The 21,236-nt window shown below is 48.9% G+C and overlaps 1 protein-coding gene and 1 pseudogene across 6 annotated transcripts in view; one reads left to right on the top strand and one right to left on the bottom strand.

Moving 5' to 3' along the window:
- Nucleotides 1-21,236, top strand: part of INPP4A (inositol polyphosphate-4-phosphatase type I A) — a 122,921-nt gene that overhangs the window by 39,350 nt on the left and 62,335 nt on the right. The gene's annotated exons all lie outside the window — the stretch shown is intronic.
- Nucleotides 8,659-14,309, bottom strand: LOC307111969 (mitotic spindle assembly checkpoint protein MAD2A-like; annotated as a pseudogene). Its single transcript has 2 exons — nt 14,264-14,309; nt 8,659-9,379 (listed from the first exon to the last, which is right to left on the bottom strand). The product of its transcript is annotated as a mitotic spindle assembly checkpoint protein MAD2A-like (transcript).

The following is a 21,236-nucleotide window of genomic DNA, read 5'->3' on the forward strand; positions in this document are numbered from 1 at the left end:
AAGTGTTTTAATGCTGACTTGTTAATTTAAATAAAATTACAGTGGGGAAAAATAAAATGAAGCTGCATTTCTTTATGGTGATGGAGAAAAAAAATCAAAACCCAAACTGGGTCAGGCAGACAATAGTAGGAACAATAAGTTCTGTCTGCAACTAATTGCAGCTGAAACCCCGTTAATCAAAACCAAATTGTGTTTCCAAAAGCGAGTGGGAGGTGAGCTTTGTGCACTTCAGAGGACTTTCACATTATGGGTAGTAACAGGCAGATGGCGGGGTTTTCAAAGTTTTGGATAAGGTTTCTGTTTTGGCAGCTGCCTCCCTGAAAGCTCCCTGGCCAGAATATCAGCAGTTTGCTAAGTACTGACTCTGGGTTTCATTTCCTAGATCCCCATCTGGGACTTGAGAGGGTCCAGAGTCCACCCAGTCCAGCTTTTATGCAGAGCCAGCATTGGAGCCGTCCTGCCCCCACCCCATGCCCATCAGGTGGAGATGGTGTCTGGTGTCTCTCAATCCCAGCCCCCTTCTTAATTTGGATTCTGGGAATGCTATTTCCTTGGGGAGTGGGCAACACTGTGTGACTTCCAGGAATATGCCAGCAACTCCCGTCTCTCCCATGCTGGTTATCCCAAGGCAGTTGTGTTTTGGGGGGAGGGTGAGCACATTTCTTTTGGATGTTGATGAGAACACTTTGACCTTCTTAGCTGAGTGGCCCAGAATGAAATGAGTGCCTGATGTGTAGAGAGGGCTACTTGAGGGGGTTTATTTACGAAAGATGTGTGGCTTGCCTACTACTCTGACCTCCTGATCTGCGATCACACACCTCTCATGCATGGTAACATTTCCTCACATGTTACAGATGACTTGCTAATCACAATACATATATATAAGTGGCTGTGACTTTAACAAACAATGTTTTTTTAAAGGCCTGGTGTAGTTACTGTTGTGAGGGTTTCCTCATATTCTGCCGGTTAATGCCAGTTTTCCTAAAATGGAGTACTAGACAAAAAGGAACTTGCACGTAATATGTTGTTGATTGTATTAGAAAGAAGGCGAGCCCCAAAACCAGGGGTCCTGGTAGAACACAAAGGATACTCGGGAGCCAGACAGCAAGGCAAATATCTTTACTTCTGCAGAAGGGTGTGCAGCCAACATAGGGTAAGCACGTACACTGAGTGGGGTTCCTCTCGGGGTTTTATCCCTGACTCATGCCATCTGTCCCGCACTCTTGATTGGTCAAAATTGAGGCTCACATTCTTGTGTGATTGGCTAATTTAAAGGAAAAAGGGAGGGATTGACCTTTGTGGTTCAAAATGGGGGTTGCCTAAACTCCCTTCTTTGACAGAAAAGATTACTAGTTTATTCTCACAATTGTCAGAAATTAAGTATACACTTTTTGGGGATCTACTTCGGGAATGGTAGTATTAGGAGCTCTGAGATCTGCTCCTCAGCAAAACAACAATAATTGGTGAATATTGTTTTAAGAACGCAATCAATTAAAATATTAGGACAATTAAATTGTCCTAAGTGTTTACAGCAAATAAGGAAACATTCAAGAAAATCTACTAAATTTTAGCAACAACAGCAAGAGTCTGTGGCGCTGGAGTCATGACCCACTCCTTCCCATCCAGCTCAGTAGGACAGAAGCTATTCTTTGTCTGGGTGTGGCCCAGATGTGGCTCCCTGTCCCCAAGTTTCCATCAAGGCTACAGTATCTCCCTGGGAGGGGCAGGCTACCAGCATTTCTCATTCTCTCAATCTCCATGTTGTAGATGCTAAATTCCAGGAAAAAAGTGGCCAGCCCTACTCATGGGGTGGAGGCTCTATACCAAGCTGAGACTACTGGGGCCCCAGTTGTCCTCTGGCATCCCAGGTTGCTCATAGGGTGGAGGTTCAATTTCAGAAGAGTCAAGCCAAGAAGTTCAAAGGCTACTGCCCCACCCAGGACTCTCATCATAAATAGGGTTGTCCTGTGAGCGATGTGCCCTTGTCCTTGATCTTGACTCCTGAGCAGTGACTCACAGATTTTGCCAAGGAGGAGAGGTAGGCCATAAGAACAGAAAGCTCTGAGGTGTTCCCCAAAGGTACTGAATTTATTCATAACAGAGTGTGGGGATATCAAACCTAAGGGTGCTCTCAAAAACAAGGATATTTTGGTGGTGTTCCCCAAAGGTACTGAATTTACTCATAACAGATTGTGGGGATGATCAAACCTAAGGGTGCTCTCAAAAACAAGGAGATTTTGGTGGTAAGCAGCTAACAAGAGCTGGTAGCTTCATGAGAGCAACAGTTGAAACTTTAGGCTAGAGACAGCCAGGGAAAGAGACTGCCAAGGCGAGCCCACCTGGGGTCAGAACAAACCTCAAACATTGATCTCAAAAATTATCCTACAGAAAAGTCTGAATTTAATTAGGTCAGGTTGTTCAATAGTTGTTCAGTAGTTCAGGGCATTGACAAAAAACTGTAGAGCAATGACCAGCAATTCATAGAGCCTATCACAATTCATGTGACAACAATAGAGGCAGGCAGCCTAACAGATCAGGGAAGAGAAAAAGAGCCCTGATAAATCCATTGCCGTCCCCAGGGAGATTACACACATTTAAGGCAGTGCCCTCTGGGGAGCAGCATTAGAAGCTGCATGCTGTGGGTGAGTGAGGGGTGGGGAGGATAGACTTCACTGAACCAGTCTAGCCAATTCACTGAAAAAACTAAGCAAAGACAAGCCTGAAGAGGGGGACCAGTATTCAGAACTGCTACCACATTTATTGAAAGGGTCCAATTTTCACAATAAAAGGATAAGACATATGAAGAAATAGGAAAGTGTGATGGGGAAAATAAAAGCAACAGAAACTGCCTGAGAGAAAGCCCAGATGTTGGATTTAACAGACAAAGATTTTAAATCAGCCATTATAAATACAGTTGACGTTTAAATAGCATTGGTTTGTGAACTATAAGGGTCCATTGGTATGTGGATTTTTTTTCAATCAATAGTACAGTCGGCCTTTGGTATCTAAATGTGTTGCGTCCATGGCTTCAACCAACTATGATCAGTAGTATTTTCACATTCCCAATCGTGGCTTTCCAATTACAGATTCCCAGTTGCAGGTTGCAAATACTGTTTTCCATCCATAGTTGTTTGAATCTGTGGATGCAAAGGTCCAAATGTAAAGTCAAAAATTATACACAGATCTGTGACTGCATGGTGGAGGAGGGGGACCTGCACTCCTAACCCACACATTGTTCAATGGTCAACTGTATATTCAAAGAACTAAAGGAAATAGTGCTTAAGGAAATAAAGACAGGTATGGTGACAATGTCTAGTCAATTAGAGAATATCAATAAAGAGACAGAAAGTGCTCTGGCTGGGTGGCTCAATTGGTTGGAGGGTCATCCAGTACACCAAAAGGTTTCAGGTTCAATTCCCAGTCAAGGCACATACCTATGTTGTGGGTTCAATCCTCGGTTGGGGAGCTTATGGGAGGCAACACATACTTCTCTCTCTAAAAATAAATAAACATATTCTTGGGTGAGGATTAAAAAAAAAGGAGACAGAAAGTAAAAATCAACCAAATGAAATTCTGGAGTTGAAAAGTAAAATAACTGGTATGAAGAATTCACTAGAGTGTTATATCAGTAGATGTTAACTAGCAGAGGATAGAATCACTAAACTTGAAGATAGAGTGATAGAGATTATACAATTCAAATGATGGAGGATTGGGGATGAAGAAAATGAACAGAGCTTCAGAGAAATGTGGGATACCCTTAAGCACACCAGCATACACATGATACAAATACTAGAGGATAACAGAGAGAAAGGAACAGAAAAACATTAGAAGAAATAATGGCTGAATACTCCCCAAATTTGATGAAAAACAATTTACGCATTCAAGAAACACAATAAATTCCAAGTAGTATAACTACAAAGAAGTCCATACTCAGGTCCATGATAGTAAAAAAAAATGTTGAAAGAGAAAGAGGAAAGCTAGAAAGCAGCAAAAGAAAATTGACTGAGATTGTACCAGGGAGTCCCAGTAAGATTAACAGCAGACTTCTCTTTAGGAATAGTGGGGACCAGAAGGCGGTGGTATAGCATAGTCAGCATCTTGCAAAAAAACCCCAAACCATCAACCAAAGATCTCATATCTAGCAAAACTATGTCTAAAAGATGCAGACAAAATAAAAAACATTCTCAAATTTAAAAAATAAAATAAAAGACAAAGTAGGCTTTGTTGTCAGCAGACCTGCCATTATAGGAAATATGAAGGAAGTTCTTCAAGCTGGAAGCAGATGACCACAGGTGATAATTCAAGTCCATGAGAAGACAGTGCCAGTAAAGGTAATTATGTTATTTTAAAAGATAGTGTAAGTGCATTCCTCTCCCTTAACTGATTTAAAAAGCAATTTTGTAAAATAATATATATACTGGCACACCTCATTTTATTGTGCTTCACAGATAGTGCATTTTCATCAATATCGAAGTAACACCCTCCACTAGCAAAAATATTATGACTCGCTGAAGGCTCAGTTGATGATTAGCATTTTTTAGAAATAAAATATTTTTAATTATGATATATATCTTGTTTTGTTTAGCCATAATGCTATTGCACACTTAATAGACCACAGTCTAGTGCAAATATAACTTTTTGTATGCACTGGGGAACCAGAAAGTTCATGTGACTTGCTTTATTGTGAAATTAGCAGTATCTGTGGTCTGCCTATATATAATTATATTGTTGGACCTATAACCTTTAGAAAAGGAATGTATTTGACAATAGCAGCATGAAGGAGACAAATGAGAGAAAAGCTATATTGGAATAAGGAAATTACACTGCATTAGGTAACTTGAATCCATAGGAAAATGAGGAGAGCCAGAAGTGGTAATAAGAAGGTTAATATAACAAACCAATACATGCACACTTTACTCTCTTCCCTCAGCTTCTTTAAAAACACTATGTGTGTATAATGATAACATTTTTTTGAGTTTGTAGTATATGTAGATGCAATATGTGTAGAAATAATTGAACAAAAAAGAGGAAGAGGGGTGATATATCACTGTCATCAGAATTGTGTGTGTAAAGGAATGAAAGGTTACAATCCTCTCTAATAAAATGGTAATATGCAAATTAACCATCACTCCGCTACATAAGCCAAGCCACGCCCACCAGCTAATCAGGGTGAGTATGCAAATTAACCCCAATCCAAGATGGCTACAGCCACAGAGAGCAAGGTTTCCCAGGTAACAGAGTAAGCCAAGCTTTCCATAGCTGTTGCAGGCCTAAGCCTCCACTCAAGCTACAAAGTTTCAATTATAGAAGGTAAACAAATTCAAACAAATGGCGGCAGAATGGAGCTTGAGAGAGCAGGCCAGGGTTGCCGGTGGCAACAGGGGAAGCAAAGCTTTCCGCACACCCTGGCCAGGCTCACCCGCTTAAGGCTACAAAGTTTCAATTGTAGAAGGTGAATTAACTGCCACAGAAATGGCTGCCGCCCCGAGGGAGCAGCAGGCTTGGCTCCACTCCAGGCTACAAAGTTTCAATTGTAGAAGGAAAATAAATTCCAGATACCAGGGCCTCCCCTTGGGTTGCCAGGGGGCGTGGCCGGCCTGCAAACCACCACAGGCCCCTCGCTTAGGCCGCCCCATGCCCCAAGGGAGCCCCACCCTGATCCAGGACACCCTTCAGGGCAAACCAGCTGGCCCCCACCAGTGCACCAGGCCTCTATCCTATCTAATAAAAGAGTACTATACAGATTGATCATCACTGCAACACACAATATAGCTGCCCCCATGTGGTCAAAGATCCTGCCCCCATGTGGACACAAGATGGCCACCACAAGATGGCCAGCAGGAGAGGGCAGTTGGGAGGCACCCGGCCTGCAAGGGAGGGCAGTTGTGAGGGGCCAGGCCTGCAAGGGAGGGCAGTTGAGAGTGACCAGGCTTGCAAGGGAGGGCAGTTGGAGGTGATCAACCCTGCAGGAGAGGGCAGTTAGGGGTGACCAGGCTGGCAGAGGAGGGAAGTTGGGGGCAAACAGGCTGGCAGGGGAGCAGTTAAGCATCAACCAGGCTGGCAGCGGAGTGGTTAGGGGGTGATCAGGCTGGCAGGCAGAAGCGGTTAGGGGCAATCAGGAAGGCAGGCAGGCAAGCAGTTGGGAGCCAGCAGTCCTGGATTGTGAGAGGGATGTCCGACTGCCCGATCCCAGGGATCGGGCCTAAATGGGCAGTCGGACATCCCTCCAGGAGTCCCAGATTGGAGAGGGTACAGGCTGGGCTGAGGGACAACCCTCCGCCGTGCACCAATTTCGTGCACCGGGCTTCTAGTAGAAGATAATGCCTGTGGCCTGGGCAGGCTTCGTTGCGAGGAGCAGATGACAGAGCACAGGACACACAGTGCACACCTCTTGGGCACTGCACAGTGTAGGACAGCAGATCGGGCCCAGGACCACATCTGAAGTGCCCAGAGTTTGTAATCTGCCCGGGATCTGGTAGCTGAATTAAAATCCAAACCAGACCAAGAGCAAGGGCCCTGACTCCACATCCGTTGCTTCCGTGCCATTTCTCTGCCTCTCATCTGTGGTTGATGGATGGGCTGGGCATAGGCACAGCTTCGCTGCGAGATGCTGCGGACTTTCAGCGGCATTGCTATTAGGAGCTCCGGCCAGTGCAGGGTCTCTGACAGATCCAGGACTTCCGTTGTCTTCGTCCATTAGTGCCTGCTTCCTCCTGCACAGTATTCTGCACAGATCTTTTTCACACCTGCCTGATGGGTTTGCATCTGGCCCTGTCCAGAACCTAGTCTTCACTGAACCCTGGCGATGGTGCTGGATGATAGTCCTGGGGTGTTCGGTGGGGCGGGCCTGTGTTGGGCTGACGGGGACAACATTTCAAATCTGATGGGGGCTTGCTACCCGGGCCTCCCATCAGCATCCGGGCCTGCCCTGAAGGAGGCAGGGCCTCAGGTGGCTTGCAGATGGCTTGTTGCATGCTAGCTTCACTTTTTAGTGTTTTTAGTAATTTCTTCTAATGGGAGATGGGAGCAGTTCTAAAAAATGAATTTTTAAGGCACATTTTCCCTGATCTCTTTATTACCCAATTTTCAAGAATGTTAAAAATAAAAGTGAAAGCACAGTAGAGATTTTAATTAGTTTTCTCTGTCCTTGCTCATGGCAGTGCTAATTTTAAAATAGTGATATGTGACAGGGAGATATTTCATGGGGTCTTTGTTCTCAGTGTCTTCTCTATCTGTATTTCAGAACTCAGCTGTGAATTTTGCCGAAAAAGAAATAATGACAGAAGTACCTTTTGACGTTTTTCTTATTATTATTTGGATATCTGATTGTCAGCATTCTTTTTATAAACAAAGGTGGAACCAGCTTAGGAATCTCTCTGGAGCAAGGCCACAGTGACAGAAAGGGAAGCTGACTCTGGCCACTCGCGAGCAATCTCTCTACTGCACACTTAGGCGCGTCTCCTGGGAGGGCTGCCTGGAGGCAGAGGGTGGCCCTGGGTAGGTATTTGCTAATAGACTTGGCACTGAAGGCACTTACCAAGTGGTCTTCTTATTTCCTTTTGTGGTTGTTGATTTGGGCTTTTGTTTTGTTTTGAAAAACATATACATTTAACTTTATCATTGTCATTTAAAGCTTGATTTTATAAAACACCAAAAGACATTTTTAAGTGTTCTTTATCACTGGAATTTAGACAATAGAAATAGTGATATAACAGTTTACCATAGCTAAGATTTGGAAACAGCCTAAGTGCCCATCAGCAGATGAGTCGATTAAAAAGTGGTACATCTACACAATGGAATACTACACTGCAGTAAAAAAGGAGTTATTACCATTTGCAACAGCATGGATGGAACTGGAGAGCATTATGCTAAGTGAAATAAGCCAGTCAGAGAAAGATAAATATCACATGACCTCACTCATTTATGGAATTTAATGAACAACATATACTGATGAACAAAAACAGATCCAGAGACAGAGAAGCATTGATCAGACGGTCAAACCTCAGAGGGAAGGTAGGGGAGGGTGGGGGTAAGGTGGAGAGATCAACCAAAGGACTTGTATGCATGCATATAAGCCTAACAAATGGACACAGACAACAGGGGGGTGAGGGCATGAGGTGGGGCGGCGGGGTGGGGGGCGGACGATAAGGACACATATGTAATACCTTAATAAAGAAAAATATTTTAAAAAAAGAAATAGTGATATAGTTTTGTAGGTGTAAGTTATATACGTTAAAATAAAATAATTGGAGATTTTCTTAAAATTAGGAAATTATACAAATGAAATAAAAGGCAAAAGGACCTCATAGCAATATTTTGTTATTGTGGATTATCAGTTACTTTAGGCATAAATAAATACTCCAAATATTCAGATTTCTTTTGCTGTATTTCATATTTACCTATATTCTGAATCAAGCCACTTGACCAAAAAGTCTGATTTAGGAAGACATTGAGCTCGCGATCAAAAGTTTTCCATCTTCAGTTACCACCTTCAAAGGAGTTGACATTAATTGTAGTGCTGATGTAAATCTGCTGGTTCCCTTTTGAACAGTGTGCAAAAAATTATGTCAAGCCTATGGAAAGTTAAGCAGGTACCAAAAAAACGGGACAATTATGTGCAGTTCAGTAAGTGACAGTGTTGCTTTCCCCATCTAAAAATTAGTCAGTGGAATAAAACATGAACTGTAGTTGACTGGGTTTCAGGAAATACACATTTGAGAATTTCATCACCGTTCTTGTCCCCTCTCCAGTCATGGACAGGATTTTGTAGGCCACTGTGCTGTTTGCTTCGTGGATTGTAGTTGTGAAGGAATGCAGACGGACTTACTCTGAATTGGTGATGAACTGTGGTTCCGACTCTTCCCACTTTTTAGGGACAACTACATCTTTGTATAAATCAGTAGTTCACATGAACAAGAAACTTCCAGTGGTGACAGAAATGTCTGTGGCTGTGATCTATCTGATCACCGAGCAGATTTCACCTTGGATAGCTTTCCGAGAATTTTCTCTAGGTGCCCTGTCACCTTTGGCCGTCTCGTCACACTCAATATCAAACTGTCATCTTACAAGCACCTCCCCGCTTTCAGTATTCGAGATGACTGCCACATGTTTCTGAACTGAACATTCGTATAACCAGTCTCTCAGTTCCCTCACAGTGTTTGGGTATTTCATGAGCTCAGGATCAGTAGTTACAGCAAGGTAAGTCCGTATTTCTGCACTTGAGTAAAGGTTTTAGATGGATAAATGCCACGCTGATATAAAATGCTCTTGATGCCAAATGAGAAGAACTCGGCCACGATGTTGGCACTCCCATGTAGACCCACCGACGTGGCACGTACCACCACAGATGGCCACCAGGTCCCGCAGCAGCTTCCCGACACTGGTTTCAAAAGTAACCTGGGTTTTGTTTTTTACTGCAGAATTGGATAGTACTTCCTTCATAGGTAGTGAGTGTGCCTGACTTTAGGGTTGTGCTGATGGCCTTCGGAGCCCCCGGAGTCCTGGCAGGACGAGAACGGTGTTCCTGTGTGTTGGATGTAGATATGGCCTGTCCGCCTCATGCCACAGCGTGGCCCAGCTTTACCAGGCCTGAGCGGGTTTGTACCAGGAAGTGAGAGGTTCTTTCCTAAAGCTCAGTACGAGCGTTCAGGGGAGTTTCAAGACTTTTCAGATTTATTTGACTGAGTAAGATTCCAGAGAGTTCTTCATTGCCTGCTAGCTAAAGTGCACCCCATGGCCTGGTATTAGTGGTTCCCCAGAATTGACCCTGGGCTGGCCCTACAGCCCGTTTTCTCTGTCCCTTAGAATGCTGGGCTTCCCTGCTCCCGGGGTTAATGGTCATGCCTATGCTTTTTGAAGTCAGATCTATCTGCACTGCCTCAGGATCATCTGGCCAGATTTAAGGTTTCTTCCTCACCCCCCACCATAGCCTGGGGCATGCATTACATTTTATCTTTGTGTTGTCTTGTCTGAATGTCTCTCACTCCCTTGCTATACTGTTGGATCCTTGCCGGCAGGGGCTGCTTCGGACTCATCTGCATGTCCTCTCTAAGTTACTGGTGAGGCACCTGTTGAACAAATCAGGCTCCATGAACACTCCTGTCAGAGGCAGCATGTTGCAGGCCATCGGCCAGGCTTGCCAGCTGAGGACTGAAACGCCCCAGTGCTGCTGTCCGTCCTCTGCCCCCTGGTCCCTCACCAGTCGGGGAGAGGAGCCACACAGACATTGCTGCCCAGCATGACATGCTGCCCGCAGCAGCACTTCTCCCTGCCTGGTGGCGCGCACTCACCGAGCTCCGGTGGGCCGCCTGGGCGCTGTCTGAGGAAGCAGGCACGGGCCTCGGAGGCACTGCCGGTGGCTCTCTTTTTAAAATTACTTTTCTTGGGTTTTTATCATTCCTGTCACCATCAGCTTTGCAATAAGAGCTGTGGGCAGGCTCCCAGGGAGAGGTCTCATGTCAAAATCAGACTGCTTGCTTTTATTTCTACATGAGCATTTGAGGCACTGAAGGCCTTTTCAGCGTCTTCTCTGTGTGTCCCCCCAACGGTGATTGGTTAAAACAGGATTCCAGTTTTGCAGGTACTGGACCGCCTTGCCAGAGTATGTGTGATCGCCTTGTTTCCAGGGTGGGCAGAGACGAGACTTCTCTCCCCAATTACGGTTTCTTGGTGTGGAAGCTAAAATGAGACTGGTTGGGAGCCGCCCCTGTGGAGGCCTTGGGCAGGCTGTCCCTGGGCTCCTGGCTTGCTGCCGTGTTCCAGAAATAACTTGTCTTCCCAGCATTTCATCGATCTGTGGTTGTGGCTTTGCATTTATAGCCCTTTATGGGATTTTGTTGCTACTCACAAAATTTTATACTCTCCCATGAAGCCAACTTTGACACTTTGAATTTGAAAACAAGCTTTCCTAGTGGTTATAAAAATAAACTAGACCTGTCCAACCCCAGTCACGCCAGTTACTGTCAGCCCTGCTCTGTCAACCGCAGTCTAGAAGGAAATAACGTGTTTGTAGTGAACCGCCTCATCTGCCCACGCACCGCCCTGTCGGAGTCAGGATGGTGAGGGAGGGGCTCAGCAGGAGCTGGGTGGGGGCCGGCTGCCCACGGTGTTGGTGGGAAACTCAGGGTGCGGTGCAGGCGCACCTGTGCCGGAATTGGAAGTAGCCTGAAGCCATGCTGTGGGATGAGCCCTAGCAGCTGGGTCTGGGAGCTGGAGCGGATGCTCAGCCTCCCTTCCAGGAGCGCACTTGGCCGTTAGGTTTGTGAAAGACCAGGCTCGTTTTTGGGACAATAGTGTCTCCCGAGTGGGCCAGCCATGGTCAGGGCCTGGTTTCCCCACGTGGGCCTGCCATGTCTGCGTGTCCAGTCCCTGCCAGCACTGTGAGCTGCTCACTTTCCCTCCACAAGTCTGGAAGAGGACGCGGGAGTGTTTGTGAGGAGAGGGAGGCTGCATGTTTTATTCTTTTTATTTTTTTAATCCTCACCCAAGGATATGTTTTTATTGATTTTAGAAAGACAGGAAGAGAGGGAGAGAGAAAGAGAGAATCTTTGATGTGAGAGAGAAACATTGATTGGTTGCCTCCCGTATGCTCCCATGACCGGGAATCAAACCTGAAACCTAGGTATGTGCCCTGACCGGAAATTGGACCCACAACCTTTTAGTGCATGGGACGACGCCCAACCAACTGAGCCACCTGGCCAGGGATGCATGTTTTATTCTTGAACTAGAGGCCTGATGCACGAATTCTTGCACAGGTGGAGTCCCTAGGCCTGGCCAGTGATTGGGGCCATCTCGCCCAGTCCCGATTGGGGCCGATGGGGGCCAACTAGCCAGGGAGGGACCGTGGGAGGTTGGCTGACCAGGGTGGGACTGCTGGAGGGCTCCAGGGCATGTCCAGCCCTCTCGCCTAATCCTGATTGGCCGGACCCCAGAAGCAAGCTTCAGGGCATGTTCGGCCCTCTCGCCCAATCCTGATTGGCCGGACCCCAGAAGCAAGCTAACCTACCAGTCAGCGCGTCAGCACCCTGGTGGTCAGTGCACACCATAGCAGCTGGTCGAGTGGTCAATCGAACAGTCGACCAATTGGTTGGACACTTAGCATATTATGCTTTTACTAGAGGCCCGGTGCACGACATTCATGCACTGGGGGGGGGGGGGTGGTCCCGCAGCCCAGCCTGCACCCTCTTGCAGTCCGGGACCCCTCAGGGGATGTCTGACTGCCAGCTTAGGCCCACTCCGTGGGCAGTTGGACAACCCCCAAGGTGTCCTTAGCACCGCCGTGGAGGCGGGAGAGGCTCCTGCCACTGCCGCTATGCTCGCCAGCCATGAGCCTGGTTTCTGGCTGAGCAGCACTCTCCCTGTGGGAGCGCATTGACTACCAGGGGACAGCTCCTGCGTTGAGCATCTGTGGTCAGTGTGCATCATAGTGACCGGTCTTTCTGCCGTCCGGTTGATTTGCATATTAGCCTTTTACTAGATAGGATTATATAGGATTGGGGAGTGTGTGTTGCCAGTGGAAACCGGGGTAGCTCCGTGACTCTTTCCCAAAGCACATGACACTTTACACACTTAATAAACCAAGATATTCTAAGTGAATGATTAAAACCTGTTGGGGACAGTAAAGAGATGAAATGACCAAAAACCCACAGTACTCATACAAAAAGAGCAGAGAAACCTTGCTGATGGGGTTCACATGTACGTAGGGGCGCCCCACCTTGGGGACTCCAGGAAGCGGGCTTTCCAGTCTTGCATTTTCACACAGCAAGCCATCTTCTGCACTTTTTCTCTATACTTCTCTTGATTTCATGCAAAAGAGCAAAACGACTTGTGGAGGCTCTACTGCCCAGGCTCCTTAGACCCCGGCTTGTAGTTCAGGGGTGTCGACGCGTCCCTGCTCCTCTGCCCTCATTTTTCTGGGGAACAGAGGCTGCTGGCTGCTGCTATTTTGACCAGGTACCCGTTTGGTCAACCAAAGTGGCCATCGTGGGCATTTGGCTTCAGGTCAGGTGGGGGTGGCATGGAGGGTGTGGCAGGCGCGCCTTCTGGAGCCCTCAGGTTATGCTTGTGTGATGTTTCTGTACAGCACCCCCATCCTTCACGTTATGTAAATGTGAGTCCACTGGTGTTGGGGTTTTGTTTGTTGCTGTTATTAATCTCCTATTTTGTAGTAGTTTAAGAGCTCCAAGAAAAAAGAGTTTATACCTAATTTTCTATTTGTTATCTAGTAAACAATATAAAAAACATTTAGTTAACACTGGGAGATCTTTAACTTTCCTCTAAAAGTTAGAGAAACACTTGCTGTAGGGTTTCCATTTGACTATTACAAATTGTGGTGAGTGAGATTATTTTCAGCCTCCCCTGCCCCCTTTGTGGGAACTCTCCCCAACCACACTCTATCGAATGGGAGCACCCTGCGCCTGTGACCCCCGCCCTCCAGCCAGGGGGGCACGTGGCCCGAGTAGGCCGTGGATTGCCTTTCCTGGGAAGAGCTGGGTTGAAGACTCAGGAAGAATCCATGCATTTGGTTAGAGCTGGAGAGTTTAAAGTTGGGGGCTGTCGGCTTCCTGTGTCCACCATGCACACAAGGTCATTTGCAGGGATGGGGAGAATGATGTGTGTGAGCAGGGCGGCACCTAGAAGAGTCGTCTGTGCCACCGACATTGGTCTGTCAGCCATATTCCTGCTCGAGTTCCGTAAGCCAGCGGGGCCTTTATGACAAACCTGGCTTCCTGCTGAAACTCATTGGGATTGGGTCCTCCACCTGCAGCCCAGGTGTCCAGCCAGCCCAGGCTGGCAGGGGTACCAGACTCGCCCTCGCTGTGACAGCATCATCCCCACATCAGAACATGGCAGAGGAGTTGCCATAGCTCGGGTGAGGGCCCTGGCCCTGGAGGGCAACCCCTCTGTGCACTGCGATCCCAAGGAGCCCTGAGCAGCCCCTTGGCTGAAAGAACAGACCCCTCCCAAAGGGGAGGGAGGAGAGAAGCCGAGTGGGGGTGGCACCTGCCCTGCTGCCGTCAGCTTCCACATGGCCAGCTCTGAGTGGGGGAGGTAGAAGCAGGCACCAGGCCAGGCCTTACAGCCCTACGTTTGGATGGACAAAGACGGGAAGAGAAGGAGCAGGCTCGGGAGTCAGTTCTCGTCTAGCTGCAGCTCCCGACCCGGGCTTTGACTGAGTGCCCTGGGCGGGGGTGTCTGGGCCTGCAGCACCTTCCTCCATGCTGGTGAGGCCTTTGCAGAACCCACCCGGCAATAACCCACTCACAGGTCACGGGGTGCTGTTGTCCTGTCTCGGGCTCTCGGGCCCCCATGGCAACATGTCTTCATTGATAAATATTGGATGGCTTCCTCAGGCCTTTTACACACCCATTGGGACATTTCTGAGGCACCACTGAGAGGCCTTCCTGGCCAGCATCCAGGCAAACTTCCAGTTCACTGTATGGGGCCCCACGTGGCCGATGGCCAGTGGAGCAAGACAGGAGCCAGCCATTGTCATGTCCAGGAGAGGGCAGCGTGGCATGGGCACTGGTGTGCGTTGTCTCCAGCACGGAACAGGGGCTCTCTCAGCGATTGAGTGCCCCGGGCAGTAACACCATTATCTTGGTGTGTGGTGTTCTGGGAACTGGTGTGGTAATCGAGTGCAGGGGAGTGGGAGGAGTAACACACAGGAACACTGGGTTGATTCACCCCAAGCGTCAGCCTTCAGAATCCCTGGTGCTAGCCCCTGGGTGCCCCTGGCGGGCAAGTGGACAGCTGCAGGCCAGCCCTTCTCACAGGGGAGGTTCCAGAAGAGGCTTGAGCAGCACCAGTGTGAGCCTCAGTTTGTCCATCTCTTCTGTTTTTGTTTCTTATGATGCATTTCCTGCCCAAGCCTCCCTGTTCATCTTTGCATCCCTAAGGCCTGGGCCAGGAGAGACCTTCCCTGTTTGTTGAGGAGATTGCCAGCTGTGGAGAAGAAATAGCATGAGAAAGTGTGGGTGCTTTAGAAAAGTGGCCAAGGTGTGGGAGGGCTTGTTCTGGCTGAGGCAGCCCAAGGACACCTACCCACCATAGCCGCTGCTGGCACCCCCTGGACCACACCCTTGCTGCCCGTTCACACGTCTCTGGTCCCCCAGATGCCAGCACCCAGACCCGGGTCTGCCCCCGTGTTGCTCAGCAGGAACACCTTTAAACACTTTTTTAGGGTGACTTATTTTCAGACTGGTTTCTGTACAAAATCCCTGAAAGGCTCATGGTTCTTAGGTGAACCACTAGGGGCCCAGCTGCAGTTTTGACCCACTGTCCTGAAGACTGGTTTTAGGAAGGACATACAGGGGTGAGGGAGCTGCCTTCCATTGGCCTTGCTGAGGGTTGCAGCTGGGGAGCTCTGAGCAGCCCGGAGGCCAGGGCGGAGCCAGTCCTGCGTGGAGACAGTCTCCGGGGCCTGTGGAGGGACTGGTCAGAAGCCAGGGCGGCGGGGCTGGGTGCTGAGGCGGGTTGAAGTCCGGATCTTTGGAAAGGTAGAGCCAACAGAATGGCTTGGGTGTGGGGTGTGAGAGGAGGAGGCCAGCGGCCAGCACTGGTTTTGTTTCTTGGCTAGAGCAAGTGGAAGGGTGGGAGTTACAGTGACTGAGATGGGAAGCCAAGGGTCTGGAAGGGGGGTGGGGAACTTGAACAGTCTGGGCGTGTCCTACCCAGGGGACTTGGCCTGCCTGGTTTTTAGAGGGCTGCCATGGCCCACTCACGGTGACTGACTCCTCCCCTTGGAGTCCCGGATGTGCATTTGAATCTGGGTTAGGCATTATATTTTATCAGCTGCCATATTCATGAAACGAATGAGGCTGGTTAGTTAATAGATTGGGTGGCGAGCTTCCTGCCGCTGCTGCCTGTTCAGTGAACAGGACAGAGCACGGCTTGGGGAGTGAGAAGCAGCCCCAGCAGTTTGACCTGCCAGTGAGAATGTGCATCAACTATAGCACATTTTAAAAAAATACATTTTGATTGATTCCAGAGAGGAAGGGAGAGGGAGAGAGAGAAACATCAATGATGAGAGAGAATCATTGATCGGCTATCTCCTGCACGTAGGGGATTGAGCCCGAAACCCCAGCATGTGCCCTTGACTGTATCAAACCCAGGACCATTCAGTCTGCCGGCCTCTATCCCCTGAGCCAAACCAGCTAGGGTGACAGCACATTTTTTTGTTTTCCTGGGCTTGACTTCCTAAAGCCCATTAGTTTCCTACATTTAATTCTTAGCAGCCTTGGGCCGATGTTTGCAGTGTACTCCCGTGTTAGACGGTGTTCTCTGAGCCGGAGCTTTGCTCACAGTGAGCCTCTCCTCACCCTCAGCCAGTGCAATGTGGGAGCAGGAGGCGGGAGCGAGGGAGCAGGCCTTCTCCAGTGCTGGAGGGAAGGGGCCGGAGTTGTCTGTTGGGTATCTCGGAGGCAGAAAAAAGTCAGACTCTGGTGAGCAACAGTTGCCACAGGTGTTTAAAGTTTACCAGCAGGTGTTTGTCTAAAACCTGGTCTTTGCACCAGGAGGGTGTGGGAGAAGCAAGGAGTTAAGTCTGTTATTCATAAGACACGGGTCCCGGCGGGTCATCCTGGAGGGACAGACGGCAGCCGTGTCAGGGCACCTCTGGAAGGACAGGCTGTGGGTGCTGTCTGTGTGCAGGGCATGCGTGCGGCGGGCCGCGGGCGGCGGCCCTCTCCCAGGTTTGGGTGCCAGTGAGCCGTGGGATGCCTCAGCACTCGGCCATTGTGGCTGTCCTGGATTTAGGGGTTTTGAGAGAAAACTCTTCCTCTTTCTGACTCCGGAGGTGCCTCCCCCTCAGGGCTGCTGACTCACGCGCTGACTCACTCAGCCTTTCTCTCTGACTTTCTCTCCCTGCTGCCTGAGTTAGGAGAGCGAGGCCCCGGAAGGCTGGCTCTTAGCCCCTGGCTCCCAGCGACAGCGAGAGGCTTGCTGGGCTGCGAAGGGCAGGGAGGACAGCCCAGCCGTGCTTGGCCCTTGGCTTTGGGTTGTCACTCTGCACCTCCACGTGACCCTGAGGAAGTGTCTGGATTTCCGTGACCTCGCCTGTGCATCTCCTTTTTAAGGTTCTTTCCAGAAGAACCCCAGTGTATCAGATGAATAAAAGCCAGGCTCTGGCCCTGGCCGGTGTGGGTCATGGTTAGAGCATCAGCCCTCACACTGAAGAGTCTCGGGTTCGATTCCCAGTCAAGGGCACGTACCTGGGTTGCAGGTTTGATCCCCGGCCCTGGTTGGGGCTCGTGCAGGAGGCAACCAATCAATGTGTCTCTCTCACATTGATGTCTCTCTCTCTTTCTCTCTGCCTCCCTCCCTCCTTTCCACTCTCTCTAGAAATCAGTGGAAAATATCCTCGGGTGAGGATTAACCAAATCAATTTTTAAAAAGCGGGGCTTCGTGGCTAGTCCTCCCCAGAGGCTACTGAGCGGAGGGGCCAGCCTTCCTTGCCTGAGACAAGGTGCCTGGTCTCTGGAGGCGGCAAGACTGGCCCCTGGAGAAGCGTCTGACAGTGGTGCCGCCTCGCTGGTCCCGTGAAGCTGTGTGAGTCCCAGCCTCCCTCGCTGCCTCGCTTGCCCCCCTGCCCTCTCCCTCTACGCCCACATGGCTGGTTCGATGGCCAGTGTCCGTCAGCCGGGACCACGTGGCTCTCCGAGTGAGGAAGAGGAGGCAGTTAGTGTCCTGAGTGCTCCTGCCGTCTTCTTCAGCCACTGAAAAACTTAAACTTTTTATTGAGGTAGGACCCCTTCCCTCCTACCAGCCCAGTCCTCCAAACAGCTCCCTCCCCCTCTGTCCTCTTTATTTTTAGAGTAATTTTGCTTCTAATGAGCTTCAATCTTCAAATGAGGAAAAAAACGGGGACCATGGGAATATGGGAATCCTTGGTGAATCACCTTAAATTAATGAGACTTATACGGGAATTGAGTTTAGCTCTGCAAATTAGTGTTTTGTTCTGGGTCTTGATGACTTAAATTGCAGATTCTAATTAAATGCCCCCAAGTACCTTCTGAGGTCTTTTTGACCTAAAAGCTTCTATGATCTGTGAACCCTATCAAATTTGTAAAATTAGTCTGTAGATGTTCCCCTTGAAGCATGTCTATCCCCAGAATCTCATAATGCCTTCAATACTAAACTCCCTCCTAGGGGAAAGGGCAGGTGGGGGAGTGGGCAGGGACCCTGCAGGGGAAGGGCGATGGGAGCTCCCTGGGGCGGTTGAGATGTCAGGGTGAGATGCAGCCCTGTTGTAGGTGGCAAGTCTCTGCTGTCCCAACTGAAGGGAAGGTGGCTGTACCTTCATGGCCAAGCTGGGGGAGGTTCAAGAGAGAAGAGCTCCTTCCTGGCTGATTCATCTCCAGGTGCATCCTCTGCCTCCACCAGCATGGGGTGCAGATTTCAGTGATGCAAGGGGGTGGTAGCCAAGAAAGGAAGCCGTCCCCCCGTCATGTCCCTAGACATGGCCACTGTCTTGCTGTGGCCTCCTCTGGCTCTTCGCCTTTGTGCACATCTTTTTAAGGAAGGGCTGTAACCAGAACACAGGTGGGATAGTACGTGGAAAACCCACATGGTGCAGAACTGACATAAACATCTTTCATACTGTGTTGTCTCCATTGCAGCCACTGAAAAACTTAAACTTTTTATTGAGGTAGGACCCCTTCCCTCCTCCCCTCCGTCAGTCCTCACCCCTCAGAGGTACCACCGTCTGGACTCTAACACCAAGGACTCATTGGGCTGTGCCCAAAAGAAACACAGTTGCCTAGAGGCGCTCTGTGTGCCTGGCTCTTCCCTTGACATCATTTCTAGGAGTCACCTGTGTTGTGTTCATCTGCTGTTGGTGGGCATTTGGGTTGTTTCTGGTTTTTGACTGTTATAAATTTTACTGCTCTAAATGGTCTTCACATCTTTTGGGGGGAATATAAGTATACATTTCTGTTAGCAATTCCAGATTCTGGGGTGGACGTGTGTTCGGTTTGAGCAGATACTGCATTTCCCAGAGTGGCCGTGCCCTTGCCTCCTCCAGCAGTATATCAGGTGCCATTACTCCTCATCCTCACCAACACCTGGTATTGCTGTCTTTTCATTTTAGCTATTCTAGTGGGTATGCGCTATCTCATGCCCATGACGTGCCTTTTCCTGGTGGCTGATGAGGTGGAAGAGCTGTCCATGTGGTTGTTGGCTTTATTATGATCATGCGAACACCGTATGTCAGTGTTCACAGGTGACACACTGGCACCTGCAGTGGGCACTTGGGTTGGTCTCAGTTTGTCGTTCTAAGCAATACTGCAGGAAGCATCCTTGGGTCATTGGCGAGAATTTTGTTGTGGACAAATTTTGATGAATAATGTTAGATTGTTTTCCAAAATGCTTGTAGTACTCTAGTATGTCATCAGCACTACAGAACAGTCCTAGGGAATTTCCTCTAGGTCCCCCACAAAGCACGTTCTCAATAGGACTAACTGCTTTTGGCAGACTGATTTAGGGGAATGGAGGTGTGGTGAGCATTCCTTTTATTATTATGAATGAGTCTGGCCCCTGTTCAAAATGTTTACCACATGTATTACTCTTTTATGAATTCTGACCTTTTGCTGCTTGGATTTTTAGTGAGTTTTTTAAATTAATTTGTAAATTACAGGTTCACAGGTATTAGTACTATAAGTACTTTCCCATTTTTATCGCCTATTTTTGACTTGTATGCTTTCCGATATCAGCAAACATGCATCTTCCCTGGTGACTTCTCCTGTGACCCCGCCAGGCCGTGCTCCTCTGCTGAGGCACCCGGCTGAAGGTCCCTGTGTGTCCCAGTGGGAGAGGCAGGAGCACAGCCTCCAGGGACTGAGTGTGCCCAGGGCCAGGCACTGCTCTTCCAGTGGTCTGCGCCCCAGGCCCTGGCATTTTCAGATGGTTCATGCGCTGGTCCCCGGGTTCGCCCCGACAGCTCCCCAGCAGTGCTAGGACTGAGTCAGAGTTGGGGGGGTCCTGCTTCACAATGGCACCTGCGGGCCAGGCCACAGCAACTGTGGGAGGCCAGCAGAGTTTGGGGAGCCCAGTGGAGTTTGCAGAGCCCTCTCCCGTTGTGGAAGGTCTGGTTCTCACTGCACCCTGTGAGATGGGCACAACTAGCTTCATCTTAGACAGCAAAATGCAGAGCCTCGGAGGGGCCCGGCAGCTTCTCTTCGGACCCGAGGCCTGTGAGAGGGAGGACTGGGGCTCAGATCCTCACCTCCCATTTTCCCTGATCCACTTCAGCTGCTCACGTGGCTCTTTAGGGCTGGCTCAAATTCTCCTGGGTCACCCCTGGAGCAGAACAGAGTGTGTGTTTTCTAGTTCTCATTCATTTGGGCTTTGAGCAAAACCTTTGTTTTTGAGCCAGAAGGTTAGATGGGTGTGTGGAGAGAGGAACATGGAATAGCTTGTGGCGTTCCCATATTTCTAGGTATTGGAATTATAATGTACTAGAGGCCCGGTGCACAACATTTGTGCATTGGGGGTGGGGGGAGGTCCCTTAGCCTAGCCTGCACCCTCTCTCAGTCCAGGACCCCTCAGGAGATGTCTGCCTTCCAGGTTAGGCCCTGAGCATTCATAGCGACCAGTCATTCTGTCGTTTGGTTGATTTGCATATTAGGGTTTCATTATATAGGATACCTCTATCTGTCTATCTACCTATCTATCATCTATCCATCTGTTTCCCTGCCCTCAAGGAACTTGCCTTCAGTTTAATATTTCATTTTTCCTCCCTGACAATAGTCATTAGGAATGACTATTTCTGTGAGCTATAATAAAGCTATGCACAGAGCAGATTGAATATCAAAGGCTGTGTCAAATGGGAAGGCTTCACAATGCAACTGTCAATTCTTTGAAGACTTGAAATAGAGTAGAATTAAAAGGGACAGACATTTTTTGAAAAGCCAAGTGCATGCATTTTTGAAGATAGCCCTCCATTGCTACACAGAGGACCCTGGCACAGTGGTTCTCAACTTTGCCCACCCAACTGAAACCATCCAGGGAGCTTTCAAGGCAGACATGCCAGGCCCCTGCCCCCGATTAGGGTTTGTTTGATCTCAGAAGAGGCCTCGCCACGCCACGGAGACTTTAAGAGCTCTCCAGGTGATCCTCATAAGCAGCCAAGGTTGAGCGCCCTTGCCTCAGGTGACAGGCAAGAGGTTGTAGGTAGGGAAAAACTGGCTGTGTTACCAGGTTGTTGTAAAAACCTCCTGTGTATAGGGTGGGGCAAAAGT

The sequence above is a fragment of the Cnephaeus nilssonii genome (genome assembly GCF_951640355.1).
Source record: "Cnephaeus nilssonii genome assembly, chromosome: 15".
Taxonomy (NCBI): Eukaryota; Metazoa; Chordata; class Mammalia; order Chiroptera; family Vespertilionidae; genus Cnephaeus; species Cnephaeus nilssonii.